At 38.8% G+C, this 12,897-nt stretch overlaps 1 protein-coding gene across 7 annotated transcripts in view; it reads right to left on the reverse strand.

The window, feature by feature from the left end:
- Nucleotides 1-11,952: 11,952 nt before the first annotated feature.
- The window catches only part of COL28A1 (collagen type XXVIII alpha 1 chain), a 73,661-nt gene continuing 72,716 nt past the window's right edge, over nucleotides 11,953-12,897 (reverse strand). For all 7 annotated transcript variants that reach the window (XM_085310534.1, XM_085310538.1, XM_085310539.1 and 4 more), the window contains one exon: nucleotides 11,953-12,827. The gene's annotated coding sequence lies outside the window, so the exon portion shown is untranslated. The remainder of the gene's footprint in view (nucleotides 12,828-12,897) is intronic.

Consider the following 12,897-nt stretch of genomic DNA (forward strand, 5'->3'; position numbering starts at 1 on the left):
TATGTGATACTGGCTACCTTGTCATTTTTCACACCAGAAGTGGCTGCAGTTCACTTCGGGTCTGTATGTAAAACATCATGCTGCTGTAAGTAAAGTCGCTGACTTAGAAACATTTTGGAATCAGTCTGTCTAAATGAGTGTCTACCAAAGCAAGCATTGAAACCCTGTTTTATCTTTTGCTTAAAATACTTCTCAGTTTAGTAGGATGCACTATTGGACTGGCTCCAAACTGTGGCACTCAGTTGGGCTAAAGATGTATGAAAAATGTTTTCTGTTTTATTTTTCTGTTTAATTTTCCTTGGAGAAGAGGGAATGCTCTTTGTATTAACATTCTTCCAGAAGGACTGAGTTTTCCAACTTTTCACTAAGTATTACTAGAGTCATTATGTAATTTTTGGCTTTTGCCCAAAGAGTTGAACAGTTTTTCTTGCAAAGCTGAGTGGCAATTGTGTTACAGATTAAGTAGACCTGAATGGGTTAGAGATGTGACCTTCTCAGGAACGTTAAATAAAAAGTTGAATTGAACAACTTGCCTGTTTCCTTTTATTTAAGCTCTAAGACTTGGCTTGTGTATACACATAAGTTTGCAGGATACAGTTCTTCAGTTTTACAAACTGTGGCCCCTGTGAACCCACCTCTTTAGCATCTTGAAGTCAAAAGGTCTGATTTGATTCCTTGAATTTCTAAACTGGCTTCCAACAAGTCCTATTCTCTTTTGATTTCTTCCCCTTCCAAGGATAAGATCCTAATCCTGAAAGGAAAGGAGCTTTGCCAGTGACTTCAATCGTGAAGAAACAGATGAGTGCTGTTAACCTGCTCCACTCTGAATTTTCCATCTTCCCCAACAGCTACAGACCCTGCATGTAGGTAGTCAAGGTTTCATGTTAGTGCCTTCACCTTTTGAAGATTTGTACTGTTTGTTTTTTGTTTTTCCTTTTTTTTTTTTTTTTTTTTTTCCTTTTTTTTCCTTGTCTCACTTGTGAATTATTAACTTGCAATCACCCAACTGCCATGGTGCTAAATGTCATATTCCTGCTGCCTGCCCCGGAAGATTGCAGGCATAACATTTAAGACGAATGTTAACTTAGGGCCAAATTCTGAATAATTGCCAGAAATCAAAACATGTAGATGTTTGTGTAATGAATTTTTGGAATGAATTGTGTCTCTAAACTCCTTAACATTTTTAAATACCTGTTGTGTGGCTATTTAAGCAGGAGTAGAAGATGGCAGTAAACTTGTGTCTTTATACTTCCTAGATTTGTAGCTCAGGTGCACAACCTGCAGGAATAAAGTATACATCATACGAAAATGGCATTTGAGGATTAGAAATTTTCCCAGCGCTGAACAGTATCTTATCAGTACCAGTAGTTCAAGCATTCACCATTCAAAGCAGCATATTCCATTGCAGGTTCTGTTGAAATCATAGCTGAAATATGACTAATGTTTCAAGGTAGTGTAATCATGTCTAAACTTCATTTTTAAAGATAATTTAGAAAAATGAAGCTCTCCTGTTCAGAAGCTGGCACAGCTTCAATCTGAACAACAAAGTCTCTGTTCGTATTTTCAATGTTGCCTCAGTTTTGAGCACAGAACAGGCAGTGTCTGTTTACCCGCGTTAGAACATCTGTTGTCAGGCTAATCAAGAGCTTCCTGCTTTTGAAATGATCCCCTGTCAGCTAGATTAGGTTTATGAGCTTTATTTGTCAGCTTCCAAAACTGTACTTCATGCGTATCATTCAGACTTGTTGAACTTATATTACTCAAAATGTATCATCTGCATTCTCATTTTAGGTAACTTTAGTGATCTCTAAATGCAGAAGTCTTACCAAACAGATCTGAATATTCAGAAGTTCACACCAATCCCACTGGGAAAAAGCATCAAACTGTCGTCTTGCTTTTTAAAACTGTGATTACAAAAGTAGTATTAGGGTCTTACTAATACACTGTACAGTTACTAATGTTTTTGCTAGGAGAGTGAGTTAGAGGTTTGTGGATCCATTTATATTTAAATTGTAGAAAGATCCTGTTGTTAAATGCACATATGCTAGGGCATGCTTTGCCCAGTGCTTTTTGTTCAAGGAGGTTTTGGCCATACTGACTGAAAAACAGTACCTTGAAAATATGTGGTAGTTCTCTGGTTCGAACTGGTCTTTGCCATACTGATCAGTCCTGTAGCAAATAGCGTGTCAGTGTTGTTTAACACTTTTTCTAGGATTCTGAGTTGTGGATTTGGTGTATATTTTTACCAGTGTGATGGGGGGGGGGGAGGTTGTTTTTTAAGATCCGTGTGTAGTGATGTCAAGGCTCCAATCTCGTGAGCCTTGAGGAAGAAGTGTCGGGAGCACGAGATACTCTTATAGTATCTAGGAATTTTGTTCCTGATACCAGCATAAAATGAGTAAAACTTACAAGCATATAACCCACACAGAAAATGAAAACATGTTTGTAAAAAGGATAGGTTCATTACCTAAATATACTTGGGTGCTCTATGTCTTGGTCCAGGATGGAGTAAGAAAGATACTACAATACATAAATGAAMCAGAAATGTTGGCTGGTCCTATGGCTTTCACAGTTAAACAAAAGTTGCTTACATTCGGCTGGATTAGCTAGTATTTTTACTTCTAAATGTGTGATTGCGTGCTATAGAGGTAGCATTTGTATTGATGGGCATAAGAAGAGAAAGTATTACTATACTTTCATATGCGTCATCCATCATGTGGATGTCCCATGCTAATGTATCCATTAGCCTTAGTAGAGAGATTCCAATATGACTGAAGAGAGGATGTGATTTTACATTTGTGTATTATGCTGCTGCCTGGATCTCGATTTCAACATCYGTATCTGTTTGAGCATATGAGCAAGAAAGTGCACTCACAATGTGTCTTCTGTGTATGAGCTGCAATGCTTTGTTATCTCCTGCTATCCAGCAGTGAATTCTATATTTAACAACACCCCAAACCTTTTCATCTGAATGAAAAAAACACTCCTAACTGGCCTGAAAAGCTTTGGGCTGCTTAAAATGGTCATGTTTCAGAATGAGGCTCTCTTACATAGGATATTTGGTAGTTTGCAGGAATTTAAAGACCTGAATAACCCAATCTAATGTCACAGCTGACTCTGTTTTGAACAAGGATCCTAGATGGACTAGGTGACCTCTGAATTATCCTATTGTCAGCTTCGTAGGGAGATGTTTTGACACCAGCTTTCCTTTCAGCTCCTCAAGGTGCAGTTGGTCCCCACTCTGTCTGCATAGTCAGCTCCCATCCAGAGCCAGAGAGCCCCTGCTCGACCCCCTGCAGGGCTGTCATGCCCCTCCAATCCTTCTTCCTACTTCTCCCATCATGTTTTTCATTTCCCCCCATTCAAGGGAAAGGAGGTGTCATTGAAGGACTTCTGCATATCGTTCTGAATAGTACACAAAATATACATTTCTTTTATGTCCTTTTTTTCCTTTTTTTTTTTTACAGAAGGGAAGTTAGATGCCTATATTTTGTTTGCAGTTAACGTTTACTATTCCTGTCACTTTCTGCCTATAAAACTATTTTCTTCTTTGTATCAGAGCTTGCAAATAAGTGCTTCATTTTTAGAGACAGTAGCTAAACCTAGTAGTAATGGATACTATAACTTAGTAGAAGCTTAATCACTTCTCTCATGATTGCTGTCTTCTGAATAAATAAAATTATAATGCATTTTTTCTACATTATAGTCAACCACAGGCAAAATATCTTTGTACTGGGACAACTATACTAAGAAAGTACATGTGATTAAAAAAATTTTCCCCTGAAAAGATTTGGCAGCTCCATGAGGAAGCTTTCTAATGGAAGGCTTGTGTAATGGAATGATTTCGAATATACAAAACATATTATATAACAAATTCCTGGACGTTRGGAGTACTCTTGTACATCAAGTCCTTGGAGTGCTATAATTTGGGCAGAGGCCTCTGATCTGAAAAAGATGAGGAAGGGAAGAACTGTTTTACTGCCTCATATAACTGACCAGCTCTGACTTCTGAGTTTGCCCTTGTCTTTCCAGTGCTGTGTCTTTGTTAATCCCCAACTGTTTTTTCGGATTTAAAGGTGCCTCTTTCTGTGCGTGTTCCTTTACGGTCGGAGTGCCTACTGCTTGCTGAACTCAGCTGATCGCATTTTCCTGGTATGCAGAGCTAGGTGGTTAACTCGGGTATTTTCACAGTTCCTTTGTATTACAAAGGTTTCTAATCTTTAATAACCAGCAGGTATGTAACCACTATAAAAAAGCCGTAAAAAATTATAGGGAAGGTGAGAACATAGTCCAAACTGATTTTTACCAGTCAAGTAATATAGTGTCTTCATACAAGGCCTGTGCTGCCTGCAGCACCTGTAAAGTGTTCAAGTTAAGCCTAGTAATCACAATTATATTTTCTAATTCTTAACAAAGCAAATACATTAAGAACATGAAATATAAATGCAACAAGTTAGGAAATGTTCTCCTTTGATGTTCAGTTCATCGTTACACTAATACTTAAATTTAGTTGCTGTTTTACAAATACCTATGTTTCCTGATAGAAGGAGGAAGCAAGCAGAGACCTGCYGAGCAAACAAAAGCTTTGCTGCCTTGTGATAACCTCATCGCAGTTAGAGCACCTGCAGGGGGTAGAGGAGAGCAACCAGCGCTAAGTGGTGACTCTGCAAGGTAAACATGCACCTGAGAGTGATCCAGGTGCAATCGTTGGAAAGATTTTTATACCGTAAATAACTTTTAGATCTGCTGTTAATGCTGCTCGTTGCTGCTGTTTGATTAATAAAGCTTCTCTTTTGAAGGCTGAAAGGGGCCYGCTCTGCAGAACAGGAAGCTACAAAAAGCAGCGTAAGATACGTAAAAGCAACAATCTTTTACTGTGCAAGTTCTACTGATTTAAAAAAAGGTGTGTGTGTGKGGGGGGAAGCTTAGTGAARTGGTGTTCCCAGAACAAAGCCTTGTTCTCAGGGGTGTAATATTAAACTCTACAGCACAGATGTTTCTGGGCATTGCTASTTAGAGCTGTCTTAAGTGGCAGGAAAGCAGCTCAACTTAGATCCCAGGTTGGAGGGGGGAAGTGGTGGGTTTCACTTTTGGTACATTGAGATGTAATCCAGAAGTGGAATTCAAAGTCTTCTGTCTGRCACCTCCTGCAGCCTCTCTGCAGCCTTGTGAAAGAGCTCTAGAGCGCTTACCCTCAGCTCACCAGAGTAAGTAACCTAGAGCAGAGGAAAGGTTGCTCCTGTGTAGTAAATAAATAGCTTCACTTCTAGCATCACGCCTTCTCCACTAAGTTTGGTGCTGGGTGCTTCTTGGGTACAGGGACTTCCCTTGCTGCTGTCACCCTGAGCCCTGATGTGCTTGGGCTTCCAGCAAGCACTCCTGCRCTTGACACTTACTGCCAGATGTAAATGTGCTCGATTCAGCAGTACTGTGACAGCTGTAGATGAAATAGGGCACTACAAGAGGAAACAAATACCAACAGTTAAATGATTTCTCTTTCACTGTGTATTTATGTGGTTTGGGGTTTATACTACAGAAAAACTTAAAAGATCTTTTTTTATAGTTCTGTGTCCCTGCCTTAGATTCAACAAATACTTGCAAGATACGTCACTGCAATGCTCAACAGAACGTTTGCTCAACATCCTGCTTATGCAGTCGTAAACATAATAAGACAGTAGCCTCGTCAAGGAAACTGGGAAGCTTGAGATCGTCACAGAGGTCAATAGAAAACATAATCTTGKGAGACGAATTAAGAGGTAATTTAAAAGTCCTCAGCCAACTATTGCTAGTAAGCCATTAGTTTTTGAAGTTAACTTTGACATGATTTGCAAAAACCTGCGGACATCTTGCTATATTTATTTTAATAAGGCATTTTGTTCTTTTCCTTCTGGTGGCACTGTAGGATAAAGTTAAGGTTGTTGAGGCCCTGCACTGCATCTTYATCATTTGAGATGCTGGGATTTCTTCTCACTGACCTGAGAAGTTTTGCAATGTTTGACTTTGGAACCAGTACAATATCTTACTCAATGTTGCTCTAAATTACTAATGTGAACTTTAAAGTAATAGAAGGAAACTTTGTTGAGGAGTTTTTTTTTTCTCTTAAAAAGGAAGGTTTCAGCAAGCATATAAATAGTAAATAAACCCAACACACTACTGAGCAAGAAGGTCAAAAAACCTGTATCTGACTACTAAGTTCTCAAAGAGCCTGCTTATATAAGTTAAACTGTACAAATTAAAGCTATTTGCATTGGAATATTCAATAAGTATTATGACATTTCATTGACCGTGTTGTATAGGAAATGTGGGTGTTTTTTAAAAAAATTATTTCCAAATGCAAAATTCCTTTCAGTCTTAATTACAGAGTACAGTTCTGCCACAAGCACTGTCCTAGTCAGTGTTTGGGGGAATCTGTGCCTCAAATAATTTGTGGTCTACAGAGCTTTACTGCGTGCTCTCTAATGGAGTCTCAGTCATAGCTCTCTGAGGGTCATTGCATGAAAATACTAATTTTCAAAACTAGATTTTATATGCAAATCTTATTATACTTAACTGGAAAATGTAGCTGTTGTAGTCAGCAAATGTATTTCACACATTAATTTACGGTGTAGTTAAAACCAATAGGAACTATCCTTTGAGGAAACAGTACACAGCAAGGAGTTGCCCTGAATGAAGTCAGTAGCTGAAATGGCCAGTTATGCCAGGGTGGTAGTTCAAAAGAGTTGCTATTTATTTGCTGTCTGTGAGAAGTTGCTACTAAATGTCCCCAGTCTCCCTTCCCCCCATCGCTGCCCATCCCTGTCACTGTGTAGTCAATACTGGGCCAGCACACAACAAAATCCCTTAAATGCTGCTCGGGACGGCGGCTTTCCCCACGCTGGCCTCCTTCCTCTGCTCGCCCTTCTTCTTCCCATGGGCTGGGTTTGGATGCATCTTGGGCCTGGGTTTTTGGGGGTCTTTGGAATTACTGCTCTTCACTACTTACTGTTCTGGCAGATTTAAGCCTCCTTTTATTTTAAAAAATTATCCTTGTCACTGTTGAAAGTCATGGGGAGCTGAAGGCCTGAACAGAAATGTGCTCTAACCATAGATTCCACATGAGATGTCTCCACTGCGCATCCCAGATTACAGAGGGTTTTGATGGGATCTTTCTGTCAGGGTCCAGGGTGCACCATCAGGCTCTGCAACTTCATCCCCTTACATCCAGGGTTTGGCTGCCTGTGCCTGAGGCCGGCATGAGGAGTCGCAGTCCTGAGCACTTGGACCAAGGTCTGGGCAAAAAGCTGTGGGAGAAGGAGCTGGGAGAAGGTTCATCTGGGGACCTTAGTTCTCACCTCAGTGACCCTCAGCTGGCTGCCCTGACTTCCCAGGCTCGCCTCGGACCTGCATCGTCATTATGGATTTGTCTGGTGATCGCCAGACCCTGGCAGACCCTGGTTACTGCCACTGGACTTGCTCTGCTCTTATTCACACACCGTAGGACCATGCCCCTCCTTGGTGAGGTCCCTGCCCACACCTGCCTGTCTTGTCACCCTCAGCTCCCAGCTCACCTCCCCTGCACAGCAAGGCCTTGCTGCTCTCTCATGCTAATTTACTTTGGCTTTTAACACTTTGAGCAGAGGCCTCCAAGGATACTAGCTGAGTTAATGAGGTTACTATTAAGCTATGGTAGCAGTGGTGTGATGTCCATAGGACGTGGGCTAGAATCTACCAACTTGCTCTAGAAAGATTGCCAAGCAGCTCTTCAGRGAATCTGCATCTCTTTGGCGCCTGCTTACCTGGATTTCAACCAGCAAAGCAGAAGGGAGAAGGCTGTGTTTTTAATTGATAGGATTGCAGTCAGTTTCCCCCAACCTTTTAATTTTTAGAACTATGTCATCTGAAGTCAAAAATCGGCACCCTGTACTACAGCCAAATCCACTTGCTGCTGCTGACTTTGGCGGGAATTACAGCAACGAAGGGCTACCAGAAACCTCAGCCCAGTTTAGGGCAGCTGTGCAACAGCTGTTTGTAGCCCTGCCTACAAGGGTGTCAAGGAGGGCTGATGCTGACCTGGCTTACGAAACTACAGCCCCTGCAGCTCCAGCGYGCGGCACTGCGGCTCCCCTAAAAGCTATGTGCACACGTTCTTCATTTCATCTACAGGCCTGATCCCAAGAGCGGTAAGGTTAATGAAAGAGTGGCTTTTCTTTTGCTTTGCCAAGATTTGGATGAGTGATTAGCTGTGTTTGCAGCAATGGTAAAGCTAACCTGAAACTTTTTTTTTTTTTTTTTTTGGGGGGGGAAGGTTACAGTGTTACTTATGCCAAGAGCACCTGAGGACAATTGCAACGTTCTTCCTTCTGTTTCAGAAATTAGTCTGCAATAGGTCTTATGCATGGTTAGAAAAACAAAATAAAAAATCTTTATGGATCGCTTTTGAAGGCCTTGTTCAGTTGGCAGGATTTTTGCATATTCCTGGTTAGAAAAAATGAGCCAAGCTGAAGCAGAATTTGGCTAGAAATCTGAGCTTCGTATATCCTTGAAGCTTAGAGCTGATTCTGTTCCTATTAAAATAAGAGATAGTGTTTCTGGAAGCAAAAAGACAGCTATGTTTAAGGCCATCTCACATGCTTACACATCTAGCAAGTACTATTAATCAAGTATAATTTATATTTCTCTGGAGCTGTGTCTAGTTAATCTCAGGTTCACTTTTTTGGGGCCATTTTTTATTCCTCTGTTTGAGCCTCATTTAAAAAAAAAGTTATAATTTGTAAATCATAACAATGCATTCTAAGTGTATGTGAACTTTTGAAATGATTTTTCCCACACTGCAGAATATGGAATGGTTCTTAACAAATAAATAATAAAAAAAAATCTTCCTTTTAATGCTAATTTAGGCATATCATAATCTCATTTTCTTAGGCTTTGTATTAAAAAAAAAAGAAATCAAAGCTGCATGCTTTTGCCCATGAAATGCTCTCCTCTTGATGCTTCTTTCTCCTTTGACTGGTTTGCATGTAAAAAGCAGATCTAAACATTAATTGAACCAGATGATAATCTGACAATTTTTTTCAGTGTCTTCTATGCTTTTTCAAGAACTTTGAGTGTTGTATGTGGTTCCTTGTTTGCTGATGGAAACATTTAGCAAATGTTTGCCTCTTGTGTAAACCACAAAGACCCAAGGTTTCTAGYGCTTTGCTAATTACTCTTCTTACAATTTGCCATCAAAGTGCTTCAAGACAAACATGGATCCAATTATTTTACCTCTTGTCTTTACTTTTGGCCTCTGCTTCTAGAAATGGCTACACACAATGTCTGAAAAAGCATCCCATGATGGCAAACAGAAAGCATCCCAGGATATTTCTAGAGCTTGTTGAAATACCACCACTTGYCTCTAGAGAGGGATGGCTTGACCAGAGTGTCTTCACATCTCTCCCTGTCCAAGCTGGTGAAAGGAGCAGAAACTAGGAAAGCCTATTTCTGAAAAAAAGTTTTTTCTCTTTTTTTCTCTTTTGCTTTGTAATGATTAGCTTTATAGGAAGGAAAAACTTCTGTTATTCTCAATCATTTGTAACTTTTATAATTTGTAGTGGTGTTTGGTTTAGTTCTGCAGAAGATTTAAAGATTTCATTATTAAACTATTCTCACTACTAAAATTCACTTGTAATGTAAATAAAGGGATTGTTTGCCAATGCAATAGATAATGGTTTTTTTAATTAATAGTGATGTTTTAGGATTTTATACAATTTAAAAGAATATAGAAGTGAGTATTTGGCACAAGGTGCCCCCTTCTGGTTTATTAGCTTATGGCACTCTCAAGGATCCACAGCTGGGTAAAGTCACAGGAGATGAGGCTGCAGTCGGTGCTGATGCAGATTTAGAGAAGATTTGTCCCTTTGGAATGGACTGATACGACTTTTCATATTTTACTAAATAACAGCATGTATTCAGATCCTATAGTCTTCACTGAAGAACCTGAACARGAAAGGATGCTTATATCAGGAAAATCTAACTTAAACAGCATGTGAATTAAAAACAAAACAAAAAAAGTATAGGTGCCATTTCTGATTTTTTTTTAACTATAATATGTTCTAGTCAACTCTGCACTAAAATGGAGAAGAAAGCAGTGCCCTTATGGATCCCGCAGATTTAATTGCTCTAAGAAAATTCCTTCTATCCATGTTAAGAGTTAAGTAACTCTGATCTTAACATTGTTATATAACAAATGGTACTACTATTTGTACTTATAAAAACTGGACAAATTTACCCCCAAAAATTCACTAAACCTAATGATATTTGGAAGACATTTGTGCACCCTTTCAACTTACATTTCACATTTATCCCAAGTTCATTATGCCAAGATTTTCTTAAACAAGATGATGGTTAAAGGTTGAGTTTGCATTTTGTCCAGAGATATGCTGCTGAATACAACAGCTATTCCCACACCAAAAAAAGCTGACGCCCTTCTTGTTCTTTCTCCACTAAAAATTCATAGAATTACAGGCCATGGTGCTGGAGGGATCTTGGGATTCCAGGCAGAAACATTTCCACCATGGGTTTCCAGGAGCAGTTATACCTAAAATATTCCTGGTGGGTGTGAAATGAAGAGTGGCGAGGGACTGTGGAAACCACCACCACCATGGCAGCTATCTATAGGTAATCTACAGCAGAGCTTAACTCTGCACATTTTTTTTTCTCTTTTAACTAAGCATATCTGGCTTGAATAACATGCTTGCAATCCTGTATCAGTGCTATGAGTTATTCCCATTCATGTGTAGGATGTTATACTTAGCCTTAATCAGTGCAGTCTCCTTGGGAAGGGATGTCTTGGGATAGGGTAGATTTGGTGGATTTTTTTTTTTCCTTCAGATAATTTGATTTCCTGTGGGGATCTTCTCCTTAAAAATGTTTGTTCTGCTTATTCTTTTGTTATTTCCTACATTACCTTTCTCATCTAACTGAAATGAATTCTGAATACTGGATTTTAAACGTATTGCCAAAAAAAGGTCACTTAATGTGTCTTTTAAGTTTGACAATATGTTACTATTTCAGCATGATTTAAGTTTTGAGTCTAATTTTTCCAGCCAATCCGAAAACGCTGTTGTGTTTTATATGTTTTGTCTTTTTTTTTTTTTCCCCCCAAAGCTTGTGATATTCTCTTCCTGAAGTTTGGACATTGCATGAATGCTTTGGACACTTACTATTAAAGGTCTCCAATGCATAGAAATTCTTGGTATGATGGCATTAGCTTTATCATTGAGACGCAGTTTGATTCTTTCTGTGATCTTTTCATGCCACTAGTAGACCTCTTGTTTGCCTGTAACCTTTTAGCTGACTTGCTGATTATGGCTAGTTTTGCATCTGGCTGATCTTACTTACCACAAGAGTCCATTTGTATTACTGTAACATACTTTGAAGCCATTTGTTCTTTAGATCCCCTACAACCCACARCAGACTGGAGGCTTATTAAAGCTTTTGTCAAATTTCAGTTTGGATCTTATTGGGGGAAATAATAAAAATAATAGCTGATTTCAACAGCTTGACTTTTGTTCTATAGCACAGAGCCCCTTCACTGTCAGCACATCACAGATACACAGCACCAGGTACTACTGTCTTTGTGTTTCACTGTTCCATGCCAACCAGATATTAGTTGTTCCCCCAGTTTTTCTGAAGGAGTCACCATATTAATTCTGGATGGCGTTTGGGCTGCTGCTGTTTGTTTTTTTGATTTGAAGCTCACTAGAAAGGCCAGAGTTTTGGAAGAGGATGAGCCCTCCATTCCTGTAAAAACTGTACTTAAAGCACTTTCTCCACAGAATTAGGTCTGTACAGAATATGCTGTCTTTTGGTTAGGTAGGGAATGAAAACTGTGCGAGCAGTTGTTCTGAACTCCTTTAAATATATCAAAAATTGTCCAGTGTGTCTGTATAGATACTAGTTTGTTCTTTGCGAGAGAATAACAAYGAAGGACTCTTTGTTAAGTGTTGCTTTCCATTTTAATCAGATGCTCATCATTTTCAGTTTTAACAATGTGATCATACAGAGTTATGGCTAAAAGTAAAAAGGATATAACTAACATTTATATACATCTTTCAGTGCTTTTCCCTTTTTTAATTTAATAGCATTTAATAACATATATTAGAGTCAAATAACATTTTTTTTCATTTAATACAGAGGCCCTGAGAAATCAAAATGTACTGACTAGCCTAAAGGACTTGAAGAATCCTGTAGATGTTAATGTAATTCTGAATAGAAGACTTACCATCATAATTGAAAATGTTATACTGGTGTTAATCCAAATGTGCCTTCATGGGGAAAAAACCCTCTAATTACTTATAGCTGTGGCATTTACATTCAAAAGAGGCACTCTRATTAATAAAAATCTTAATGTATGCCTCAGAATGCTGTAATAAGAGTACTAATTTCAGAAATCATTTACTCTTGTTTAAAACTGAAGCACTTTATTCTTCCAAGAGAGTAAGAGACCTCTGTCATTAAATGCTGAGTGTCAATCCTAAAAATAGAGTCTGATCATTGCCACATGTAATACTAACTTATTACAAACATTGAGGGGAAAGGTATGTTGCTGTGTGTGTGTGTGTGTGTGTGTGTGTGTGTGTGTGTGTGTGTCTGTGTGTGTGTATGTATGTGTGATAAAGATATTGCTATGTTGTCTAGATAACATGCTATACAGGAATCTAGTTAATATGACTATCATAGTGGGGAAAGTAGTGTGTGATGTGATAGTAGTATATCCATGTTAACACATCATTTTGGATTCTTCTCAATCATTCCTTCCTCAATACATCCAAACTTCCAGCTTTAAAAACTCCAGATGGCAGTCATTTCTAGAAGAAATAATAGATTGAATTTACTCAGAATGTTAAGAAAAATACATGCAGCAGCTTGATTTTTTTT

Source organism: Rhea americana, unplaced genomic scaffold (genome assembly GCF_003343005.1).
Source record: "Rhea americana isolate MKP2758 unplaced genomic scaffold, rheAme1 scaffold_32, whole genome shotgun sequence".
NCBI classification, from domain to species: Eukaryota; Metazoa; Chordata; class Aves; order Rheiformes; family Rheidae; genus Rhea; species Rhea americana.